This window comes from Solea solea, chromosome 7 (genome assembly GCF_958295425.1).
Source record: "Solea solea chromosome 7, fSolSol10.1, whole genome shotgun sequence".
Classification (NCBI taxonomy): domain Eukaryota; kingdom Metazoa; phylum Chordata; class Actinopteri; order Pleuronectiformes; family Soleidae; genus Solea; species Solea solea.
In genome coordinates, this window is record NC_081140.1 from 25,581,993 (window position 1) to 25,609,842 (window position 27,850).

General features: G+C 37.9%; 1 long non-coding RNA gene across 1 annotated transcript; it reads left to right on the forward strand.

Moving 5' to 3' along the window:
* The first annotated feature begins 2,283 nt into the window (after positions 1-2,283).
* LOC131463017 (uncharacterized) lies at positions 2,284-22,862 on the forward strand. The gene is made up of 2 exons (XR_009240931.1): positions 2,284-2,526; positions 22,632-22,862. It is a non-coding gene; the product is annotated as an uncharacterized LOC131463017 (long non-coding RNA).
* Positions 22,863-27,850: the final 4,988 nt, after the last annotated feature.

The window sequence follows — 27,850 nt, forward strand, 5'->3', positions numbered from 1 at the left end:
CGTCTTTATTTTCCTGTAGACCACCTTTCTTTACTCACGTGCATGTCTTTGTCCCAGAAGAGAGTGGATCAAGAAAAAGAAACTTTTTCATTCCCATGTCCTGTAAGATAAATCCATGTTCTTTTATTTCCTTGTACCTGGATCAATATCAAATAAAAATATTTTTGAAAAATGAAAATATGACTTTAATCATTTGTAAGTAAATAATACTATAAAACTTGGAAACTTTGTATAATATATATAAATACATATAATTATGAGTATTTTTTTTAGTTTAAATAAATAAATACACTTAAAAAAGGCTAAAAGTATTCTTATTTATTTGTAATAATAATTTTCATTGTTTTATTTGATTAAATACTGCTTAACTGCTTCACAGTTGGAGATAAAAAAAATGTAAATAATGCAGCAAAATGTATTCAAAACTGAACCACAGTTCTTTATTTCGTCCAAAAATTCTCATTTATTTAAGAAAAATTGCATCATAGCTGAAAAAAACAGGTAGATAATGTAAAACTCATATAAAGCTGTATTATAAGGTGCATTTATCACTTCTTACTGCAGCGACAATATTCAGATTTTTCCAATTTCACATTTCCCCATTTCTCCTAAACATGTGTGCATTTATGTGCATTTATTCACGTGCGTGTTCACGTGCACTTTTTATGTCAAACCCTTCTCTTTATTCTTCCAGAGAAGCAGCTTCAAACACCAACCTGCTGGGTCACTGAGAGACAGACAGAAAAAATCTGCTGAGTCACTAAGAGACACACAGTTTGTTTTTAAGTTAAATGAAAGGGAGGGGAAAAAGAGAATTGGCACAAAACTGAGCTTTTCTATAAAAAAAATATTGAATTAAAGGCATAATTTTTTCACTTGAGAGAAGACAAAACATAAAGACATGTCCAGTAAAATGTCCACGTCAGACTTACACAGGCCAAACATGTGAATGTCCAGTGTCGTAACCACAAGAGTAACCTCTCGTGTCTCAAATCCAAAACAAAGGAAAACTGTGTCAAACTAAACAAGTGGGACAAGTTTGTTTACATTTTAGCACTCAAGACTAAAAACAAAGCTTCTTTTAGTTTAAATGACCTTGTTAATTCAGGGAAAACAGAGCAGAAACTAAATATGTATCTATTTTTAATAGCAAAATTCATCTAATTAATTCCAAAACAAGGACAATTTGTCAGGAAAGATTTGACGAAAAATATTCTTAAATAAAAAACACATGTCACATGATTCATTTAGTCAAAGTTAAAGTGTTAATTCAGTAAAAAAAAAAACAGGGCTTTTTGTGTGCATTCAAATGAGCTGAAATTACTTTTGATTATAAATCTAGACAATTTAGAAAAACACAACTGCTTGTGTTTATTAGTTTTTGTCTTGTCTTGGGGAAATTATGTTGTTAATTCTATTCTACTCTATTATATGGGAACACTTACTTTCTCATACTCCATATGTATGATGTATGATACATATACAGAGGACTGACACAGGGGAGCGCTTGACATGTGGCCAGTATTCATCAACTGTGGTGACCACAAGTCTGTAGTATACACACACACACATATATATATACAGTACATAATGACCACACTCGTGTGATTCATTTCATTTCCCAGTGAGTCAGCGGTTTGCTGTGACGCTGAATCGTTTCACTGAACAGTTTAATGTCTGAATATGAATTCCTCAGGTGACACTTGAGGTGTCTGAATTCCAGTAAAATAGTATATAATTAAATAGAATAGAAGAACAAAAGAGGTCACTTTAAATATAAATATTATTTACATACAGAATTCAAAATATGAATATCAATCATAATGATTGTTATCTTAAACATATGTACTGGAACTGAGACTAAATTTACACAGATGCCAATAATGCGACCACTGCTTTATTATTTAATTTAATTTAATTTAATTTAATTTAATTTAATTTAATTTTATTTTATTTTATTTTATTTTATTTATTTATTTTTATTAATGGAGTTTGTTTATATTATTTGCTGTTTAATGGCGCTCGTCTTCACCTGGGGGACAAAGCCAGCAGGTGCAGACTTAACCATTAAACAGCAGCTGCGAGACACTGACAGTTGCTTATAACTATATAACCAGCTGGAGTCAATGTTGAATTTATATATAAATAACCGTATTTTAGTGTGCTGTTCAACTCGCGGAGCAGTCATTTCTAAAATCGAGTGAAGGTGGTGACTCAATCAAACTGTGCTCCTCCCCCGCCCTCCACACACTAATGGACTGTTCCATCATTCAAACCGTCAGTCACGCGCACCCGTGTATTTTCTTCGTCGAACATGAATATTTAAAAAAAAGCGTCTAAAAGTGTTTTAAAACTCCTTACATTTAAAAAATGTGAAAAGTTAAAAGCGCCAAACTTTAGTTTAAACACACGTTGAGAGATTTCAGAGGGAAAACTTCTTCCGTGTGGCAGAGAATAGCTTGTTTATTTCAAGCTAGCGTGGATATTTGTGGAGAGTGAAGAGAGAAAAACAACACCTGGTTTAAGGTAAGTGAGTTCACACTGTTCACACTGTCTGTTTGTTAATGGCTGCTTTAAGGAGAACACACGTTTGTTGTGTTTGTTTGGACACAAATGCAGTGACTCATGCTCCTCAGGTTCCACACTTTATAAATAAATATAGACTAAATGCTGCATTCCTGCATATATGTGAATTCTCCACAAACTCATGGCAGGTGTCTAATGTTATTCCTGTTTGGATGTTTTTCCTCTGGGTGTTTATGACCAGTAGGAGACACGAGTGTTGTCCAGGTTAGTAGCTGGATATTAGCCAGTTTCTGGATGGGTTTTTTGTTGTTGAGAGAATTAAACGACTATGTTATTGGCATTGATAATCATAATAATTGTGTTTTTGCTCATCAGTGATAGTTGATGAAACCACTTAATTGTAGGTTTAAACTAATTGACCAAAAAGAAACAAACTCTTATTTAATACAGACATATTTAGCAAATCTGTTTGTAAAATGTTAAAAGTTGTGTTTGTTATGTAGAAACATTATATCCCTCTATATTGATCCTTTATTATGTTGATATTAAAAATGTATTCTATCCTAGTATTTAAATATTGAATAGCAAGGAGACTCACTGTCTGAACTTGCAAGAATACTTTTGTTTTAATTAGGGATGGGTCATGATTATTGAATTATCGATTAGTTGATTTATTTTAAAAAGTTATTAGCTTGCACGACTCCTATGTTGTCTGCTAGGGACTTAGAGAGTTTATACTTGTGACCATGAGGTATCTACTTAATGTATATTTATATGTATATATGTATGTATATGTATATGTATATATATATATATATATATATATATATATATGTATATATTAGATATAGACTATTAGCCACACACTGTTTGATGGCTTCTTATTTAAAAAAATAGTTTGCCCGATGAAGGTCTAGTGTTGAAATGTTAACGCAATATGTCAGAGAGTCTCAATAAATTAACTTTCTTCTCTTTAAGTCCCTGTCTTAAGAAGTGGATGTGCAAAGTATTGTTCTAGTATTGAATTATTGCACAGCCCTAATCTTGTTATTAAAGTGATTGTCTTTTCATCAGCTTGTGAAGCTATTTGGATGCATTTTTATATGTTTGTATATGAAGAAGCAGAGTGTACTTTTTTTTTAAGTCTAATGCTATTAGTGGTTGTCATGTTAAGGTGAGAGTACCACTGTCGTAGAATTTAAAATCTGCATTGCTTCCTGCTGTGTAAAAACATCTGTATTTAGTACATAGATTATGTGTGTATGGTATGTAGTATATAATAATAAAAAAACACAGTTATTGCTGCTACAACCCCCTTGCATGTGTAATTTAATTTTAATGTAAAATAATCTCACTGTTTGGGGGTTTCAAGGCAAGTGTCTGCTTTGCCTGCACTTTAGTGACTTATTTACTTTATACTCTTATTTATGTTACTCATTGACAACTGTTGCACTAATCAATGCCCGACATTAGTGCTTTGTCCATAACTCAAAATGTGTTTATTTTGTTCAGTATTGTTTACCATTCTGTCAAGCAGGTTTTGTTTTGGTCAATAATGAATGACATGATTGAATGAATTTTTTGGAGTTTCTGTTTCATGTCGATGTCAACAACTCATAGTTTATTTTTCTCTTTTGTGCTTCTCGGCTCTATTCAGCTCAGCATATGCTGTTGATTTGTTTATTATGCAGTGGGAGAGCGTTCATTCTAGCATTAACCCACACTTTATCCTCATGCCATGTGCTTAAAACAGAGTTTTAAACATTTCATCTCATTCAGATGTGCTAATCGCACGTCATTCGCACCCATTTCCTGTAATTGTTGTTGTAATGTTACTAAGTAGAACCGCCTGCTGAGAGAAAAGATTGTTTTCGTTCCATACATGCATGTTGAAGCCTTGTGAAGAGCTTTTTCTCTTAGTTGTTTTATCTCTGAGATTATGTTAGATGACTAGATTACTGCAAATCTGAGTTCGGAGATGTTTGCTGTTCATATTTATGGTAAAGCTTCACGAGTGCATCTTGACCCTTTAAACAAACCCATCAGTATGTTGTGCAGGATCTGCTCCATTTTCACACCTCTTCCTTTGCCTCTGGCAGGATAGTGTGTGTGTGTGTGTGTGTTTGTATATATGTGAGGGGTAATGACAGCTGCTTGCCAAGTTTCCCGCGTCGCTCCCATCTTTTATTTCCCACTGTTTACCAGTGTGCACACTTCCATCTCGTCCTCATTTCTCACATTCCCCTAGAATGAGCTGCTAACACGCAGTTTGCACTGGGTGATATACCTGTTTCCTTGTCGCACTCTCCCAGAAGCCCGCGCTTTCACACAACAGTGTAATTGTTGCATCAGACAGCGGTGGAGGAGGGAAAAAAGGCTTTGCTCAGCAGATACACACTGCAGTAAGATACAGGTTATCAGGATGTGCATTTGAAATGTGTGTGTTGTGATGCATCTGCTCTGGAAATATGGAGTTGCTTCCATAAGTGTGTTTCTTGTATGTTGTTTGTTGTAAGTTGTATGTAAGTTTGTGGGGAGTTTTGGTCTGAAATTGTTGTTTGACAGAATACCTAATGCCAGATTGCAGTCTGGAAAGGGTGTAGTCACCTCCCACTTTCAAAAGGCGTGAGCGATGGACATACAGTTCTTCACACATTTATTAGTCATAAAAATGAGAAAACATAAACATTCTTAGAAATCTGTCAATAACTTGCCTAAAACAAAATGTTTTATTGTTATTTATTTGGCAAATAACAAACTGAATTCAGTTTTTTTATACCCAAATTCCAGCCGTCTCACTGGGCTTCTTCTTTGAGCATAATATTCAAACACTAAAACAAATTTTTCTCTTCAGGAATGCAAGTAAATAACTATAATTCGACATATTCATCAAGAAATAATAATGGGCTTTAATGTTCTTTCAGTTTTTTGTTTTTGTTAAACAGTACTTTTGAAAATTCATTTAATTTCACTCTGGCTACATATTGGATTTTTAAAAGGATTAATCAAGAGGTTTTTTTTCATCCTGACCAGGTGGAATCAGTCAAAACAAATAACCACCTGTGTGGATTTCACCCTGTAATTATCATTTGTTTACAAAGAGGGGTGCCAAGTATTTATTAGAATTGCGTTAGTCATACATTCTTTTAGAAGATATTGTGAAGTCGTTAGCTGTTTAATTAACTTGTTTGAAGGTTAAGACTAAGAGCTTGCGATGTTAAGGTAAAGTTAAGGTGCTTTGGAATGCCTTGTATCTCTGTGTGTGTTTATGTTTGTGTTTGTTGGAGGAGGATGATGATGATGATGATAATGAAGGGAAACATCTCCTAGTCATAGCATCTTTTTTTCCCCCCTCCTCTTTGTCTCCTGACGGGTGACAAAGAGTGGAGGTGAGAGGGCAGCAGTACCAGTGCAACACCATTCATCACACATGTCAAACAGCTAAACCAGCTGCTGGGGGCAGGCAGCAACATTTGCATTTTATCCCACTTACACCCTCCCGCCTCTTCCTCAGCCTCACCCCTTATCTCTCTTTATATTTCCATCATAGCTCCACATTCAATCAATGGTCCCTGAACACGATTTCACTACTTTGAAACCAAGACTTTACATACACTGAGCTTTGTGTTACAATAATGTGTAGTTCATCCTCCATGAGACAACATGTTGCTGATTGTGAGTCTGAGGATTGCTCGTTCCAAAGCGGATTCACATTTATGTGTTGCTTTAGGAATTGACGGTGGGCCTCCCAGATGCCTGGAGCTGGAGGCAGCTATCCGAAGTAAGCAGTGCAATGTATCTATAGAAAAAGTTGTGAAATGTTGTGTCCATGTTTGTTTGGTGCATTTTGTCCAGCAAAAAGCACGGGAAATGGGGAGAACAGTCTTCTCTGTGAGTGTTTGTTTTGTTTGGACGGTGCACTGTTTATAAATTAAAATTTATTTTGGCTAGGGCCCGCGCTACAGTATTTAATTGTGATTTGATTGACTGACAGCTTTTTGTAATGATGGTAACTGTGTTGCTGGTTCATAATGACAAAGTACTGTCCCTTTTTATCAGAAAAGTTCATAGTGGAACCGTAAAAACCCATTTGGAGTTCACAATAATTCAGCCTAGTAGCTCATCACACCGTCTGACATAATTACTGTGTTGGCCAGCAGAGGGCGCAGTAAGTGCAGCTTAGCCTTACATCCTCTATGAGTCCATTAGAAAAATAAGACTGTGACATAATGACACAATGCTAAAACAATTAATCGATTAACCTATTCCTCAGTTTCTCAGAGCCCAAGATGATTTAAACCTTAAAAGGCACAAGGAGAAGCATTTGATTTAGATGATACATTTTCTTTCAAATTGATATTTTTTAGTATATAAGTATTTTTCATTTTTATTTAAATGTATTATTATATTTTGTTTATTTCATTTATTTTTAATGTAAGTATTTATCTAACATAAATATTTACACATGCACTGGAAACTGTTTTGTATTAGGTACAACAGTCATGACAACAAAGAATAAATAATTGTGATTTCATGCTTATTGTCTGTCAAAAAAATGCAAGTGTTCAAAACATCGGCACACAACATTCAAGCAAATTACAATAGCAACGTGTTCATATCCCTGATGCTACATTTTAGACTTGTATTAAGTGTGTTATTTGTCAAATATTTGAATATTCTAAACTCTGGGGCTTGAGAGCTAGTGAAAGTCATGCAAGGCTCATGAAATGTTGCGGTGCTAACAGAAGCAGCTAACGGTAAGCTTTCAAAGACTCTGGTAAATTTCATCACTTGTGCAAACACACATGAAGTCTACGAACTAAAATCGCTCGCTGCTTCTGCCACCTTGAGATAACAGATGTACCACAATTTATGTAGTCATTAGTGGAGAAAGACATGTTTTCATAAATGGAATCATTCACAGAACATTTGTTTTCCGACATTTTGTAGTCAAGAGAATAAACCATCCCTACTGTGCCGTTTCTAAAATCTCCAAACTGTTGCTTTTAATGTGTAAATTAACCAGATAATTCAGCAATTACAGGCAGAGATGAAGCCTCTTTGGAGAGCGACTTGTTTTGTATCCTGCTGGTTATAAAGAGATTTTTCCACCTCTTTTTGATTGACACATACCTGTCTGCATTGTTCTATGTGATGGTAACCTGAAGGTTATTTTTACAAGTAGCTCTTCTGGCTAATTCCCCCCCCCCTCCCTCCCTTCCCTCTATATTCTTTTCACATTCACCATCATCCTTGCCTGCCTACACTTCTTTCCCTCTCCCTCGCCCTCTCTCCACTTATCAGCCTTCCTTGAGATTTGCGGTTCAGTTGTGTTCAGGTGTGGAGTGGGAGGAGGCCTTACATTTCACCTTGCTGTCTTTTCAGAAAAAAGGACTATTCACGCCGGCTGAGAGCAGCCAGGAGTGTTCATGAAAGCATAGAGATTGTACTCAAGAGAAAGGAAAACTGATGGCAGAAATGAATGGTAATTGATTGGCGTGTATTTAAATGGCAACCGGGGAAGCTAAAAGCTGTTGAAAAGAAAGTAATTTATGCATGATTTTACTTTTCTGATGTGTGTTTCTCCGTGCGTGTGTGCGGCCTGGAGTTGTTTGAACATAAGTAGACTTGTCATATACTGACTGAGTGAACCGCTGTTTCTGCTTTAGGTGCGAGGCGTCTCGTTCCTGTGGGCTTTTAATGTGCCACTGGCGGCTGGTGGGAAGGCTTGATGAACAATCTCTTAATCAAGGCCTAATTGTTTAGCATGATCCTGACTGACCTGCTTAATGGAAGCCCCCCTCTTGATTAATGATGTGTGTTAACGAACACAGTGGGAGACACCCCCAAAACCTTGTCCGACTCTCGTTAATTAAAGGCTAGATCCAACAGTATTTGAGACTGGATTATGCAGTCTAATGGAAATAGAAATCCTTCATTAACTAATGCTTGTCTTGTAGGAGTGTGAGTGTTGTTATATTAGATTTGACATTTGATTGTCTTGAGTCTGGTCTTTTTTTTTGAGTCGTCATGAATAGTAAACTGGATGATGCTGCATATCACAGAGAAACAGTACTGAAAACGGTACTGAAATGTTTTTTAAAGTATCAATTTATACACTACATTTTTGTCTATTTTCTGTCTGTTTTTGCATCAGTATGGATATTATGCAATCCTTCCTCTACAGGGCAGCACCAAGGTTTGGTCATCGACAAATATGGCGACCATTGAAGAGGTTATTTCATTGTGCTTGATCAAGCGTATTTTGCACCATTTGAATGTCGCTGTCTCATTAATGGGGAATATTTACTCGTTGGTGTTGCCGATGAGTGAGATTGTTGATGAGTGGCATTTTCAATATTTCTGTATGTCTGCCATGATTTTGATGACAGATAGTCCTCGAATTAGACTTCTTCTTTGCTCCAAAAAAGACCCTGCGATTTCCAGCGCCCATTGTAATCTTTCCTGCGACATGCAAAATGATGGACGAAATTAATGCAAAGTACGGATGAAAGTCTCCGTCTAATAAGGCTTTTAGACCGCAAGTCAGAACTACATGCTTCCTTCTTCTTTCAAATCCTGTCCATAATAAAGAAGCATTTGTAAAGACACACTCTGCATTGTTATTGAAAACCATAATAAAGAAAAAAAACAGCTCTGCCAAGGCCTGGCTTTGTCTCTGCTAGTATGAGAGGGGTGGAAATATGCAGAACTTTTACACATACACACACACTTGGATAATACTGCCTTAGATGGCTTTTTTATCTCTAGCTTTTGAGTTACAAGGCCGTGGCACTGTGGCTTTTAAATGATTCTTTCAAATAATAACAGCATTTTTATAAAATGAACTCTACTTGACCCAACTAACTTACTGTCTCCTTGTTGTAAAAGTATCTGCTGCAGGATTTGAAGCACTGTTTTTATTCGCCTGATGCGTTGCATTGTGGGAGAGTTCCTGGCCTCAATGCATGGATGTCACCACTCGTTGAGGCATAATCAGTTAATCGCCCCCAGTCGTGCAAGGTCATTGTAGACACACGCTGCTCCACCACTTATCTTCTCCAGCTCTGGCCACACAGGACACTAGAGAGGAGATGGGAAAAATGAAAGGAGAAGGAGACAATGGTAATGTGGGACATTATGTTAAAAGGGTATCTCATTTTATCCTCGGACCTATAATCACAGTCCTTTTAAGCTAAATGTTAGCTTTGCTTAATTGTGTGAAAAGAACCATATCCTATGTGTTATATTGGTTGAATAACTCATCCTGGCTATGGTACCTCTGAAGGTCTTCGTGATAAGGTGTATCTGTTCTCCGATTCCTCTTAAAAACTCCACTCATTACTTTGGTCAGGGGCATCAGCAGATGGTGCAGCTGCTGCCGCTTTAATTGTCTTCATTACCAAAACATCTGCCTTCTGCTTTTTTAATCCAGAACACTGTGTGGCATCACCCAAGCAGTTGAGGCTGCGTTTTGTGGAATTTGAAAATAAAAATGGACCAAGAAAAACAGTTTCACTAACAGACTGCGGCACTCGGCAAATTACAGTAAGTTATGTGTATTTTCGGGTTAGAAGAGTGCCACAGTAACCGCATCTCACACCGCGGCTTGTTTTGCTCCAACACAAAAACATGACGAGAATATAATAAACATTATTGTCTGGGTGTGTTTTCATTTTGCCATCTGCCTTGCATGTGTCGCTTACACCCAAAAGTCTGTAAATATGAGAAAGAAGAATCCCTGTGGCTCTGTTCGGTTATTTTCTTAGCCGCTGAGATGAGTTGTATCAAGCTGCGGCTAAGAGAGAAAACAGCAGATGTTAGGCTCTGACAATCCTCTCTGCCTTGGATCCTCAGCAACAAAGCAGCTGAGGGAAAATGTCATCCGTGCATCATCCTCGACGGATGCACGAATGAATAATTACCGCTACAGGCCAGGAAAAGAAAGGTAAAGAATCCTACCCACCCACCATAACCCTCTTACCTGGAAAGCCTTTCAGATGGGAAGCCCTGTATCATGACATGTGATAGGATGGTGACACAGTGGAGGCTGTGACATGCTGAGGTGGTTCAGAAATAAAAATAAGAAGATTTTTCTTGTGGCAAAAAGCTCAGGGAAATGAAATGATTCATCCCAGCAGCTCAGTACGTGCTCATACTCAAAGAGATGAGATGGGGAGACATGGGGTTCATCTGTGGAGACGAGGGAGGCGGGAGGATGTTTGGAGGATTGGTTGGCCACGTTGAGCTAACTGCAGTCATGTCAGGAAGGAAGCAAGGCTTTAGAAATGCATCATTGTCACCATTATGCCTAATAATTTGAATGACATCTCAGTGCGTGACTCCAAGGCACTCGTATGGGGGCTGGCGGGGTTATTAGAAACGACTCCCCCAATGATGCGTGTCACTGAAGCAGCAAATTAACATGAGGAGATGGAGGCACGTTAAAAGCAGCAGAGAGAGGGAGGGGAAAAGCTTGAGATGGGTGGATGTGAAGGGGAACAGGGGGGAGATGTGCATAAAGATGTTGCTATTTTCAACCCTCTTTGTTAGTGGAGCTGTTGTGGTTGTTGTGAACCAACTCCTGCTCTGCTGGAGCCTTTTTCTCAACACCAGGTGCTTCTATTGTGATAAATGATTCTCTCCTCTGCTGAACAATGGCAGAGGCACCAAGACATATCCTTCATCAAATGCTTCCACAGCTCCTCTTCCATGAACTACATAACAAGCACAGTGGTTTGTGCCACTGGTTGTTTGTCTTGCCACCACGCAGCACTGAGGGCTATTTTTTGCTTCCCGTTTGCCATGTTACAGTTATGGAGGCTGACAGTCCTGTGGAAGGCTCTCGGGGACATTTTCTGCCCGTTGACTGGCCAGTTTCTTGTCCATAGCTCCTCTCTGTCTAAACGTCCTGTTCTTCTGTTCCTCTGTGATGTTCTTTTTTTACATCCTGCCTCCTCCATCCCTCTCAGGTCAGCTCCTGAGCATTCCTTTGTTTTCCTGTCTCCTGTCTCCTGACAGCAGACGAGGCTTGATACATGCACATGCCTTCACCCTTTCCCACCTGGTAATTTATGCTGTCAGGGGTTTTCCTTCTGTGTGGACGGCCCCGGCTTTCATGTGTGTGCAGGGTAGTGTCTTGGGTTGTTGACACGTTCCTTCATGTGACTGTCACAGGTAATCGATGAGGGTTCAGTGCCACAGACGCGCAGTGCAAACTGGAAGGGAAGTCGCCAATTAGATTAGCAAAAGGTAGGAAACGGAGAGGTGGGGCTCAGCAGTTGTTCGTAATGTACTTATAATTAGCTTCTGTACCAACTGGGAAAAAGTTGCTAATGTTTTAAAACATGTTCATTTTTGTCGTCACAATTGTTCGGTACCCTTTGGTAGCCATAGTACTTTGAGTGTGGGATCAAAGTGGGAAGTTAGATTAGGTAATATTAATTACAGCTGAAGGATTTTGAGGAAATATCTAGTTCGGATTACTTTGATTTACAGTATATTGTGGTTGTGATACGATTTGCGATATGACAAGGAATGGTAATTTTTAAATGCTTATTCTCAATAACATATTGCTGTGTGAATTTGTGCAGATCTGTGGGAAATAAAGATGTTTCCCACTCCTTCAACAACTTAATAAAAAAATAGTAACATACTTTTTTTGCAAAAAGTGGAAAAAACTTGTTTTAATTTCAGGTTAACACAACAGTGAAAGTGTGATAGAGCTGCTATTTTAAGGAAAGCTGGTTTGAATCGGAGGATAGTGACAAATAATTGGTGTGGCAATGCGTGTTGAAGGATTTAAAGGCTTTTTTTCTTCAGATGCCGTTTCATGGAATAAGCATAAACTTTCAGTTTGGGCCATAAAATCATCATGAAGTCAGCATTTCAATTATACTCACTTGAGGAACACACCAAACTGCTAGTTAAGTGTCACTATGAAGGTCCAACTAACAACTAATCAGGGAAACGATAAAATAATCAACAGATGAATTGGTTAAGAAGATAATCAATTTTTGCAGCTCAGGTTTGTACACTTATAAATAGAGTATATAATCATCTGATTTTAGGAAATTGTGTATTTAACTCTGTAATTACTAACATTTTTGATATTTGATAGTGTGTTCGATGTACGGTTGATAATTACTGCCAGTTGCAGCTACAGTATGTACACTCCAGAATTTATATCCATCTGTATGTTTGCAAACTATCTGTGTTTTAATCTCTTCTCCCACATATCCTCACACCACAGACACATACTATTGCTGTTCAATATTCAGTCTTGTCTTTTGTGAGAAAACAGTATTTTTTTCAGACGGAAGCGTCCATAGACTCCAGATATGTCCCATTACTATTCCAGTGTCACACCAGTATAATGATGATGATTCTGGCTCTGCTGGCTTTAACCAACCTCTCTGTCTGTAGAAGCTCGCTCAAGCTCAAGATCTCATTACCAAGTGGTCTTACTTGCTTAATGAATTTGCTCCTAATCATGTCATTTGTATGTGTCCCACACAACTAAAACATGCTACAGTCCCAATGAGAACGGATACAAAAGCCTCTCTGTGGGATTTTCCTTTATTCAATCCATATTTTTTGTGGTTGATTTGGCAGTTTATTTCCACAGCATCTAATAGGAATCCTAATTGGAATAGTTTTGTAACAGTTGACTGATGAAAACCATTAGGCTTTTGTTTTGATTATTTATTTACTCTCTGTTGAAAGCAGCCAGAACCAGAGATTGTAAATTCACTGTGAACGTCAGATGGTGCCTCTCACCTTCAGGTTGATTACTGAACCTTTTAACATTTGATCCCTGACATTACACGTGTGTGATAAAGCTCTTTTAAAAATGTGCAGGAGCAGCATTGTTCTAATCACTTTGCAAATATTGCCTCAGAGGAATAAAAACCGCATCGTGCTCTGATCCAATTTGTGCTACACTACACCAATTACTTTCACGGTCCACTTCCCGTCTAATACAGAAAGGCCAGATTATCTGCTGGATGTCTGGGTGCTGCACACCCTAATTACAAACACAAATTGGAAAAAAACGCAAGTTGTGACCAAAAAAAAGCATGTGATTTGTCCTCTCGTCAAGAAAAATATTAGCACTAATTTACTTTGTCTTTGTCTTCAATAAGAGACCAGCAGTGTTAGACATGGAGGACATACTTCTCTAAAATATATAGAGTTTTTGATCTTTCCGCTTCTCTTATAATCTGATAACGCTCTACCATGAACGTTCTCTTTAATTGGGTGGATGTTCAATTAATCTTAGCAGTAGTACAACAGCAGCTCATTACATGACTTATTAAGAGATTGTACAGGAAAAAAGACAGAATATGAGGTTGTCAAATACAGTGTAGTACTTTTAGGAGCTGTGTAAATCTACAAAGATCAAATGCTGGACTTTTAAAAAGGCACAATAACCCACCGTAAACTGGTTGCTGCTCTTGCACTTACAGCCTGTTTTGCTCTTTATTGCTCGCTGCAGTTTGGCCGTCTCTGCTGTCTGCACACATCTCATGCATGGGAACACAGTGCAGACACGAGTAGTGTGGAAGCCGCGGCCGACCTCTGTGTAACTGAGCAGAGAACCAATGGCTCCACGTACAACATTAATGCATTTGAACTTGGAGTCACATCCACTGGGGGCTTTGTGCTTAATGCTGAGTCGATCTGAGGGACAGGTCTAATCTACAGAGGCTGAGGCTGTGACACAGGAGACTTGATGTGACGTTAACGTGGGTCATGGATAAATTATGATCATTAAAAGTTCTCAGGCTGATTTTGCTGCCAGCCCTTGTCTAGAAACCACTCAGAGGACATTTAATGCTTTTAATCTGTGGATGTATATATGTCCAAGATAGACAATCAGCATATCCTCACATTTAAAAAGCTTGATTTAAGAGTTACTTCAGCAGTTAAAGAATGTTAATAGACCAAGTAGTTATTTGGGAAGATATTTCTGAAATAAAAATATTTTTTCATCTTTTAACAAAGTTAAACTTACTTTTTGTTTCTGTCTGTGTTTGTAAACAACTGCATTTTCACTGGTATTGCTATTCAATTCTATTAAGATTATCAGGTCAGGGATTGGATTCCTTGATGCATCACAGTGCATCGCATCCCTACATTTTCTATATTAATGCACATTGCTAGTATTTCACCAGCTGCATCTTCTGGTAGCTAGAAAATCAACAAGCATTGTTATTTGTTTATAATGGTGGCCCATATCTATAGATCACTACAGTTACCGGTTATTGCTGGTTAATGAGGTCAATAACTGATATTCGGAACCGATGTGTGTTTACATAAAATATGAAAACCTCTGTCAAAATCTTGAATTTTACCATCTCCAAAACAAAGTTTTGTTTAGACCTTTTCCATGAAATTCAAATAAAAAAAAGAATGTGTAGGCTGTCCTCCAATTCAGGAATTGCTAAGTGCATGAAATAGTGGCAGATTCTTTTGTTCTTTTTTTTTTCTCTTGTAATTTATATGGATTTTTGATAACGGATTCTAATTAGCGTTTAGCAATTAGAGACTTCACATTGTTCTCAGTTGAAGCAGTGGTTTGAGAGCAAATGGCCCAGAGAAAGAGACGGTGCAATTATCGGTGATCGCTAAAATGAAACGCAGACACTGATAATTGCCAAAAGCCTTATATAGGCCCACTATAATCGGCCAGACTGATAATTGGTTGATCCCTAATCTTTGTAACAATTATTTTCAAAGTATTCAAGCAAGAATATTGTACCAGGAACTTAAAATCACCTGCCCCAGATGAAGCTGGACACAATATTTAAAGCTTTGTGACACATTTCGACATCTCAAATGAAATTGTCACGAGACACAAATATGCAAAAAAAGTCACACAAAGCCCAGAGCTGCAGGTACGACTCTCAACCAGTTCTGGGAACCAGTGAAGATGGAGAGTCGGTGCTCATCGTTCCAGGAGATAGATGCGTCCTGCCACTGTATAAATTGGCTGTCGGAAACGTTGTCTGAGGAAAAGCAGCAATTTGCTGGGAAGTTAGAGGTGGAGTGACAATGATGGAGAGATGAAAAGCAGCGGAGGACGGAGTGAGGGGTCAAAAGGGAGGAGGTGGCGAGATGAAAATTGGGTGAGGGCCAAGGTCAGTGTTGAATGAGATTGGGAGACAACTGTTTGAGACAAGACGACCTGTGGGACAATAAACGAAGATAAAGATGTGTTGGATTCAATTATGGTCAAAGAAAGCTCGAGTGTGGCTATTAGATTTCTGTTACGGAGTGAATCTGCTATATAATCAACATCATACAGTTATTAAAGCAAGAAACTGAAACCATTTTCACATGCATAATGGCAGTGTCATTGGTTTTAGTACCTGTAAGCTTTACCTGAGCAGCACGTCCCCTGTGGACGACTTAATAAATGCTGCAGCAGCACTGAACAGTGACTGGCTTGAATTCAAATAAAAGAAAAGAGCCACAGTGTAGAACAGCAATTATTCACAGGCTCTGGCAGGTCTGATAAAATGAATGGAACTGTATAACTTGGCAAACTATCCTCATGGTTAATGCAGGACTTCCTGAATGGAGATCAGTTATTGGAGGACTTTTCCTTTGGGGGTTGTTGTAGTAGTAGTGATTTTGCCATACTCTGCACATGTCTGCCATATAGAGAAGGACAGATAGCAGCTGTCTGCTGCAGGATGGATGAAAGAAGGAAATGAGGCATAGACCAGGGATCGTACCATGACTCGGATGCCACTGATGGTATCAAAGGAACAGTATCAAGATCAGTGAGTAGAAGAAAGACCAAGTTCATATCACTGTTCCTGTTCCTGTAAGATCGTATTCAACCCTTTTCACAGGATCACCTCTTATAGACAGAAGATAAATTGGAGTCCCTGTAATTGCTTGAACCTTTAACCTGGAGGCAGGAAGTGATCACATGACCCTGGGAGGACTAACGTTTGGTCTCTATCATAGAACAGCGTCGGCTATTGACACACTGCAGTAATGGCCTACCTTAGGGCTGGTAGCTTCACACAGAGTAATGATGACCCACACCTTGCCTGCAAGCCACTGCTTTTCTTCTCATCGATGCAATTACTGCACTGAGGCATGGCTGCCTGAAAGACCCCAAAGCCGTGAGGAAGATGCTCGCAATTTCCCACTCCTCCTCCTCTCAAAGCAGAAAGCAGCTGTAAGATCAACAAGGTCTGTGTAAAGGTGTGACGATGATTGGAGGTAGACCAAATAATCAGCCAACCAATTAATTGTGCTTGAGTTTTTTAGTAATTGCATCAGCCGATCGTTATTGAAGTACTCGGCCAATTTTAAGTTTACAGATTTTTGTTCTCGAAAACCTGATAAATGTTTTGCATTAAATTCAAAGTTTGACAGAGTTCAGCTTTTTGATTACCTTTAATGCAGATAGTATGGACAGACTATAAGTGTTGGTAGGTTTGCATTACCAAGCCACGGGTCTCATAACTTACATCGTATACATGGACATGAATAAAGCAATTATCTGGAAGTAGAAGAAGAAGAAGAAGCTTCACTTCCGCTTTCATAGTAAACGAAGTGTCGCACGTGTCTGCTTGTCCCCTCACTATCTGCTGTCCGTCTCATTTTCCTTCTCTTCCTAGTCTGTTCATTATTCTTTTTTTGGAGTGGAAATATGTGTTCTTAAAACAGGTCATGATCGGATCGACTGTGAAAACTGATCCAATCGAGAGTTTTCCGATTGGCATGTTGGCATGACATTATTTTTATTCCAATCAGGCTTTTATTCCGATTACTTGCATCCATGTCAACATAGCTAGAGTCAAACAGATCTTTTAACAGATCTTCCAGCAAGTTTGGCCCAACATACTCATAGACACTTGAGAGATTATAGGAAACAGTCATAAAAAAAAGAAGTGGGCATCAGATGAAGGTTACCCTAATTTTTTAACATTAACACTGGCCACAGAAACAGACCCATACTGGTTGACCTATAACGTCTAATTGGTTAATCTGTAATATTGAAACCGATATGGGGAATGTTATGCACACAGGTTGTTGCGATGCATTAATTATTGTTGACGCTCCTGCACATGTTTAGCCCCCACCAGTGAAAGATGAGATGACAAAAGCGGTAATTTCATCTCTCTCTCAAGATGGTGTGTAATTGTGTGAGCTACAGTGTGAAGGGGGGTGGGGTGGGGTGGCGGGGGGGTGGACGACTGGCGGGGGAGAGCTGTGAGGCTTCTCCCTCCCCATTCCTTCTGACAAAGACTTTAATTCACTGTAATTATACAGATGGATTGAAATATACAGCAAGACGGGGAATCACTCCAATTATGCAGAGTTGATTAAAACTTGGACCCCATGCCAGGGTGTTGCAGGAGCATAGGTGGAGTTGAGATGTGCTGCGTGGAAACACTGAACACACGAGACCAGATCACATCTACACCACCGGGATGAGGAAGTGTAAGACTCTTCACAGCTAACCTGAAAAGTCGCAGTGTGCTCTTTGGTGGTCCGGTGTAAAAAAAGGAAGAGTTTCTGCTCCTGACAGAAGACAAACTCCCCGTGTTGAATTCTCATTGCATTCTAATGAAGATGGATCAGAGCTATTCATTTACTGACAGCCACACACAGTGTTGTACGGAACAGCCCATCTCCTGCGTTGTGTCACCGCATATTGCGACAGCATTTTCGCACAGTGATGGGGATGAGTCCTTGGCATCTGGAGACCATGGTCAGTGGAGGAGAACGGGGGAGAGAGAGACAAAAGGGAGGGAGGACAAGAAATGGGAGATGGTGAGTTAAAGAGAAATAGACGTGTAGACAAAGAGAATGAGAGGGAGAAAGAAAAAGATCACAAATAGGGAGGAACGGAGTGAAAAGGGCAAGACATTTGTCACCCTCTCCCGCACGAACATGGAAAGAAAGAACAATATCATTAATCTCCTGACATTTCAATATTGTATTAACCTTTCTCGTGGAATTTCCTGGGCTCATTAGTCTTTTTTGAGCAGTAGAAAAATAATAATCGATAGAACAAGCTCTGGACACAATCGAGAAATATACTCCAGTCAAATAACACGCAACCTGAAGCCAGTCATGTGATGTTGTTCTGTCGTTAGCAATCAACCCCTTTATCTGCTTTAAATGAGTCGGTGTAAGATACAAACAAAGTGGAGGTGAAAGGGTGTAGCCGCTTTCAAGTAGGTCAGTCATAAAAGAGAAAAATGGCCACGTTGTAAAACAGCAGTTTAAGACAGCAAGCACATCAGCCGTCTTATGAGAGGTGAGGTGGGCTGGAGTGTGGGGGGGAGCAGCCTCAAGGCCACAAAAAGGGTCCCTCCACTCAGTCAGTCAGCAGCCTGTCAGGAAGGGGAGGATAAGGAGAAAGAGAGGGTGGTGTTGAGACGACGTGCACCCAAAGGTGCCTGCAACCGCCATGAACCCTCCCTCGCTTCTAACACCTCCCTCCCAACCACAACCTGCTCACCCTCGTCCTCACTGCCCATCAGCCATGCAAATCACCACAACTCCGCAGAAAACACGCTAATTCATTCCCATTATGTGGCCTCACCGAACATCGAGCACCTCCAGCCCCTTTTGTCTGTCACCATTTACACGTCGTGTTGGGGCTTTTCTGGCCCAGCGTGTTTGGTGATTGTGAAAACATGTCACTTTTGAATGGTGTGATTGTATGTTTGAACTGGGCATTCCTAACCCGAGGAGCAACGCAAGGTCAAGGGTTATTTCAATACTGTCATCATAGGCACCTCCACAACACCCTGAATGAGCTATAGGAGCCTTCTAATGGGTTTCCTTGAATGTGCGGGGGAAGCGAGTGAGCGGCGGATTCACACACCTGCACTGCAAGGAGGGTTTTTAATTAGTGCTTTAGTTTGTAATTTAGTAGAAATCAATCATCATTGTAACACGGGGAATATTGTATTGGACAAGAGGCTTATTAAGAATCCACAGGGGGAGAGCAAATAATGTACATCTCATCCAAACGGATTCTGATGTCTTTGTGATTGGATGATTATACTCCATGAGGCAGTATTTGTATATGGGGCTTTATCATTTTTAGCTTGCGGTATTTATCCCTTTAATACCTGCAGTTCCATTAGATCACCGATCAGGAATTTATATAGCAATATGAAAGGGATTTAGATGAAATACCAATTTAAGGCATTAAGGGCCAGAAAAAAATGTTTTTCAAATAAAAAAAAAGCACTAATACCATGATTGACTGAGTGCATATCTACCACTTGGTAATTAACAATTAACCATTTTATGAAAATCAATTAGCCAGGATACTACATATGCATGTAATTTTTGTAATTTTCAGCTTAAGCTGTGAGTAGCGCTGAAACAATCGATAAGCGATTATTAGTTGATTACTGAATGAATCGTCATCTGTTTGATTATTGGGTTGAGGGTTTTTACATTATTAAAACAATCGTTTTAGCTTCTTAAATGTTTTAAATTTCATGGACCAAACGATTAATCGATATATATATCCAAAATACTCGACAGATTAATCGATTATGAATAAAATTTTTAGCTGCAGCTCTAGCTGTGAGGTGATTTTTTTTGTATATTGTAGATATTTTGAGAGATGTCGTTCCACTGCACTGCAAAAACATATACGCGTATTGCAGTATAAAATGATTCATATTTTCATTCATCTCCTGATGCCTCATGCTGAAATAACTACATTTATACAAACTTCGGTTTGGTCTAACCCCGAGTTCAGCTTTCAGTTTTTCTTATGTGGACTAACCTTTTACTGTTGCACTGATTGGATTTGACCATTAGGGACTTTGTTAGATGTCCATTACTGTTGCAGTGCTAATATACTGTAAAGTATTGCCGTTTCCATTCAGTCTAATGTAAGCCATCTGTGTGGCAGTGTTTTGCCCCCTGATTAGGTCACTTTCCCGCTCAGATTTTTACAACAATTTTACTTCGCCGTGTTCGTAAGTGCAGTGACTCTTTCAATTTGTCTTACTAAAGGGCATACAACAATATCATTAATTATCATAAGTGCTTTGACAAATTCTATGACTCATTGGCAATATTAAATATTAGATGGTGAGAACAGCTTATGATGCAAAGAGGACAGTGGAGGGGGAAAAAAAAAGCTGAGGTAGCAGGGAAGATTCCAGGAGACGGTGCGGGGAGGTTATATTCCTCTGGGTTAATTGTGCGGACCCCATTGGCACTAAATAAGGACAGTAAGAACGACTGGCTAAGTGACAAATGGAGGTACAAATCATCCAGATCACTTCCCACTTATTAGAAAAACTTGTATTTGGCTTGCTTCCATACTCTTATTACATCTGGCAGTCCCTCCACTGACACCTATCCTTTAGAATAACTCATGTCAGTTCAGATTCCACTTGTTGGAACAAGCTTCAAGGGGTAACAGAAAGCTTTTGTGGCCTTCACAGTCTTTTTTACCAGGCATTCTGGGTCAAATGAGACTGGTTTCTACTTTAGCTGGGCGTACACTGCGCAAAGTTTCACCCATTTTGAGGCAATTTTTCACGTGTGTGACTATTTTTGCGATCGGGCCAAATTTCAGCTTAATCATGCGTCACACATCGTGTAGTAACAAGCACCGATTAACCCCTCACGACCAGCTCTTGATAGGCAATCGTAGGGTTCGATGAAAATCCACCACTTGGAATTTTTGGACGTTTTGGAATTTCGGTTGCACATCACATCCAAGCATCGGACGGTATAGTGTACGTACGCACGTACATCGTGAGCTTTGGCTTTTATTCGTATGCGATTAAGTCATAGAGTTTGAGCTGGAGGTTTAGGGAATGATTGAAAAGAATTGCACATTGTATGTCCAGCTTTAATTGGCCCGGAATTGTTGGGAATGTAAGACCCGGGTGAGTGTGCTAATTTGTTTTGTGTCGTCTTTACATCCTCCAGCTTTAGCATGTTCATAGCTATAAGAAAGTCCACTTACTTTTCCCTAAAAGGGACAGTGCTCTGTATTTTTTTAGTTTATTCTTCAGATCAGTTGACTGATTGAAAGAGGAACCAAAGTAAAAGATATAGTAAGTATTGTTGACGCTGAGCTTCATTATGGTGGTTGTTCTTTGACTGACTTGTTTTTAGGGATGCACAGAAATTAAAATTGTTGGCCAAAAACTGAAACACCAAAATAATTATTATGCCAATTCTGTACAATTGTTTTTTAATCTAATGTTGTTATGGCTTGGACTGTGTGTACTTGGCCAAATTTCGAGACTTTCAAGACTTAAAGAGACTTTCCAGCATTTATAGTTGCTGTTCCACCGTGTACTCACCTCTTGAGCCGTTTTATTGGTGTTCCACACTGATCTCTAAGACTCTCAGTGGGAATAGACAGGCGTGTGCTGGCCACAGTCTTTGCATGCGTCATCACAACATCCTGTTTTGGTCGTGTTGTTTTGGTGTTAAAAGTCTTTCGGCCGAAAACCGAAAATGCCTTTTTTGGCCATTTTCATTTTCTAAATAATTTTTTTTAGCTGGTTCAGGACCCAGGATTTGTGAACCAGTTACTTATAGTGTGAAAGTGGCTCACAACCTGGATAAGAACAAGGTTATCTTCTTTAGACCTAGTTTATAGCTGTCGTGAAAATAGGTTTGCACTTAATAATATTGTCTAAAATAAACATACTGTCCTAAAACTTTTTTGGGTCATTTTGGACGACATACTATACTATGACGTTTTGGGTTGATTTTTGGGTAGACCAAGATGGTGCCGTTTTGTTTTTGTTTGTTAACACTGCTTCTGGCAACACCGTTGGAACTTCAGGACAACCCCTGAGGATTTATTTCCCACTTTTCTAGCCTAATCCGTTCATTTTCTGGAAATTCTGGTCAAAGGTGCCCTCACCTTGGCCCGCACGGTGAGACGCCAGAGGAAAGGAAAACGTGCCTGGGCACTCTTGCGACTCAGCGGATTCTGCATTCCGCTGCCGGGAATATTTCTCCCCAACGTGCGCTCACTGTGCAACAAACTGGATGAGCTACAGCTGCTGATTTGAAAAAACAGACACTTCTCCTCATCACCTGTTCTGTGTTTCTGTGTCGGAATTCAGATAAGGCGCCATGAAGCTGAGGCAGACGACGAACGCAGTGCCCCCTACCACAGACTGTGCATCCCACTCCCCTCCGGGAGGCGTTACAGGTCTCTCCGCAGCAGGTTCTGCATCTCAGTGACAACCAACCAACTGTTATGCAACCATGTAGTCCAAGTTCCACAATTATTGTATGGCATTATGTCTGTATCAGTATTTGCTTTCTACCATACACAAATAAAAATGTCACTGAACCTTTGCTGTGTAATAGTAACAATGAGCACTCAAACACACAAAACCAACACTTACTAAAAAACACACAAAAACAGATTTTGCACGGGCACAGCACTAGTACTTTGAGCTTGAGAAGGACGTTTGATAATATATATGAGCCTTCAATGGACATATGATGATATATATGAGCCTTCATTGGACATATGATGATATATATGAGCCTTCATTGGACATATGATGATATATATGAGCCTTCATTGGACATATGATGATATATATGAGCCTTCATAATAATATATATGGATGAGACTTAAGGGACCTTTTGGTAAAATGCTTTGTTGTCCATTTTTTGACGATATACTAAAGTATGAATCTTTTGTCACATTTTGGACGACATACTAAACTATGACTTTTTCGTCACATTTTGGACGACTATGACTTTTTTGGTGATTTTGGACCACGTACTATACTATGACTTTTTTGTCACATTTTGGACGACATACTATACTATGACTTTTTTGGTGATTTTGGACCACGTACTATACTATGACTTTTTTGTCACATTTTGGGACGACATACTATACTATGACTTTTCAGTCAAATTTCCGACGACTTACTAAAGTATGACTTTTTTGTCACATTTTGGACGACATACTATACTATGACATTTTTGTCAAATTTTGGACGACATACTATACTATGACATTTTTGTCAAATTTTGGACGACATACTATACTATGACCTTTTTGTCACATTTTGAACGACATACTATACTATGACTTTTTTGTCACATTTTGGACGACATACTATACTATGACCTTTTTGTCACATTTTGGACGACATACTATACTATGACCTTTTTGTCACATTTTGGATGGCATACTAAAGTATGACCTTTTTGTCACATTTTGGACGACATACTATACTATGACCTTTTTGTCACATTTTGGACGACAAACTATACTATGACTTTTTTGTCACATTTTGAACGACATACTATACTATGACTTTTTTGTCAAATTTTGGACGACATACTATACTGTGACTTTTTTGTCACATTTTGGACGACATACTATACTGTGACTTTTTTGTCAAATTTTGGACGACATACTATACTATGATATAATTGTCAAATTTTGGACGACATACTATACTATGACTTTTTTTGTCACATTTTGGACGACATACTATACAATGACTTTGTCAAATTTTGGACAACATTCTATACTATGACCTTTTTGTCACATTTTGGACGACATACTATACTATGACTTTTTTTGTCAAATTTGAAACGACATACTAAACTATGAGTTTTTCGTCACTTTTTGGACGACATACTAAAGTATGACTTTTTTGTCAAATTTTGGACGACATACTATACTATGACTTTTTTGTCACATTTTGGACGACATACTATACTATGACTTTTTTGTCAAATTTTAAACGACATACTAAACTATGACTTTTGTCACATTTTGGACGACATACTATACTATGACTTTTTTGTCAAATTTTAAACGACATACTAAACTATGACTTTTTTGTCACATTTTGGACGACATACTATACTATGACCTTTTTGTCACATTTTGGACGACATACTAAAGTATGACTTTTTTGTCAAATTTTGGACGACATACTATACTATGACTTTTTTGTCACATTTTGGACGACATACTATACTATGACTTTTGTCACATTTTGGACGACATAGTATACTATGACTTTTTTGGTGATTTTGGACGACATACTATACTATGACTTTTTTGTCACATTTTGGACGACATACTATACTATGACTTTTTTGTCAAATTTTGGACGACATACTATACTATGACATTTTTGTCAAATTTTGGACGACATACTATACTATGACCTTTTTGTCAAATTTTGGACGACATACTATACTATGACTTTTTTGTCACATTTTGGGACGACATACTATACTATGACTTTTCAGTCAAATTTCCGACGACTTACTAAAGTATGACTTTTTTGTCACATTTTGGACGACATACTATACTATGACATTTTTGTCAAATTTTGGACGACATACTATACTATGACATTTTTGTCAAATTTTGGACGACATACTATACTATGACCTTTTTGTAACATTTTGAACGACATACTATACTATGACTTTTTTGTCACATTTTGGACGACATACTATACTATGACCTTTTTGTCACATTTTGGACGACATACTATACTATGACCTTTTTGTCACATTTTGGATGGCATACTAAAGTATGACCTTTTTGTCACATTTTGGACGACATACTATACTATGACCTTTTTGTCACATTTTGGACGACATACTATACTATGACTTTTTTGTCACATTTTGAACGACATACTATACTATGACTTTTTTGTCAAATTTTGGACGACATACTATACTGTGACTTTTTTGTCACATTTTGGACGACATACTATACTGTGACTTTTTTGTCAAATTTTGGACGACATACTATACTATGATATAATTGTCAAATTTTGGACGACATACTATACTATGACTTTTTTTGTCACATTTTGGACGACATACTATACAATGACTTTGTCAAATTTTGGACAACATTCTATACTATGACCTTTTTGTCACATTTTGGACGACATACTATACTATGACTTTTTTTGTCAAATTTGAAACGACATACTAAACTATGAGTTTTTCGTCACTTTTTGGACGACATACTAAAGTATGACTTTTTTGTCAAATTTTGGACGACATACTATACTATGACTTTTTTGTCACATTTTGGACGACATACTATACTATGACTTTTTTGTCAAATTTTAAACGACATACTAAACTATGACTTTTTTGTCACATTTTGGACGACATACTATACTATGACTTTTTTGTCAAATTTTAAACGACATACTAAACTATGACTTTTTTGTCACATTTTGGACGACATACTATACTATGACCTTTTTGTCACATTTTGGACGACATACTAAAGTATGACTTTTTTGTCAAATTTTAAACGACATACTAAACTATGACTTTTTTGTCACATTTTGGACAACATACTATACTATGACCTTTTTGTCACATTTTGGACGACATAGTATACTATGACTTTTTTGGTGATTTTGGACGACATACTATACTATGACTTTTTTGTCACATTTTGGACGACATAGTATACTATGACTTTTTTGTCAAATTTTGGACGACATACTATACTATGACATTTTTGTCAAATTTTGGACGACATACTATACTATGACCTTTTTGTCAAATTTGGGACGACATACTATACTATGACTTTTTTGTCACATTTTGGACGACATACTATACTATGACCTTTTTGTCAAATTTTGGACGACATACTATACTATGACTTTTGTGTCAAATTTTAAACGACATACTAAACTATGACTTTTTTGTCACATTTTGGACGACATACTATACTATGACTTTTTTGTCAAATTTCAGACGACATACTAAACTATGACTTTTTTGTCACATTTTGGACGACATACTATACTATGACTTTTTTGTCAAATTTCAGACGACATACTATACTATGACTTTTTTGTCACATTTTGGACGACATACTATACTATGACTTTTGTCACATTTTGGACGACATACTATACTATGACTTTTTTGTCAAATTTCAGACGACATACTATGCTATGACTTTTTTGTCACATTTTGGACGACATACTAAAGTATGACTTACGTGTCAGTTATTCTAGTTGGCCAAGTGGTTTGTGACACGATCTTTTGGGTGCCAGCCTCCCCAAAGGGACACTGGTTCAAATCCCACCTGTGACTATAACTAAGATATGTTCAGTTGATTTTGGACGACATACTAAACTATGACTTTTTTGTCAAATTTTGGACGACATACTATACTATTACTTTTTGTCACATTTTGGACGACATACTATACTATGACTTTTTTGTCAAATTTTAAACGACATAATCAACTATGACTTTTTTGTCACATTTTGGACGACATACTATACTATGATATTTTTGTCAAATTTTGGACGACATACTATACTATGACCTTTTTGTCACATTTTGAACGACATACTATACTATGACTTTTTTGTCAAATTTTGGATGACATACTATACTATGACTTTTTTGTCACATTTTGGACGACATACTATACTATGACCTTTTTGTCACATTTTGGACGACATACTAAAGTATGACTTTTTTGTCAAATTTTAAACGACATACTAAACTATGACTTTTTTGTCACATTTTGGACAACATACTATACTATGACCTTTTTGTCACATTTTGGACGACATACTATACTATGACTTTTTTGTCACATTTTGTACGACATACTATACTATGACTTTTTTGTCACATTTTGGACGACATACTATACTATGACCTTTTTGTCACATTTTGGACGACATACCAAAGTATGACTTTTTTGTCAAATTTTAGACGACATACTATACTATGACTTTTTGTCACATTTTGGACGACATACTATACTATGACTTTTTTGTCAAATTTTTAACGACATACTAAACTATGACTTTTTTGTCACATTTTGGACGACATACTATACTATGACTTTTTTGTCAAATTTCAGACGACATACTATACTATGACTTTTTTGTCACATTTTGGACGACATACTAAAGTATGACTTACATGTCACTTATTCTAGTTGGCCAAGTGGTTTGTGACACGATCTCTTGGGTGCCAGCCTCCCCAAATGGACACTGGTTCAAATCCCACCCGTGACTATAACTAAGATATGTTCAGGTGATTTTCGGACGACTTACTAAACTATGAGTTTTTCGTCACTTTTTGGACGACATACTAAAGAATGACTTTTTTGTCAAATTTTGGACGACATACTATACTATGACATTTTTGTCAAATTTTGGACGACATACTATACTATGACCTTTTTGTCACATTTTGAACGACATACTATACTATGACTTTTTTGTCACATTTTGGACGACATACTATACTATGACATTTTTGTCAAATTTTGGACGACATA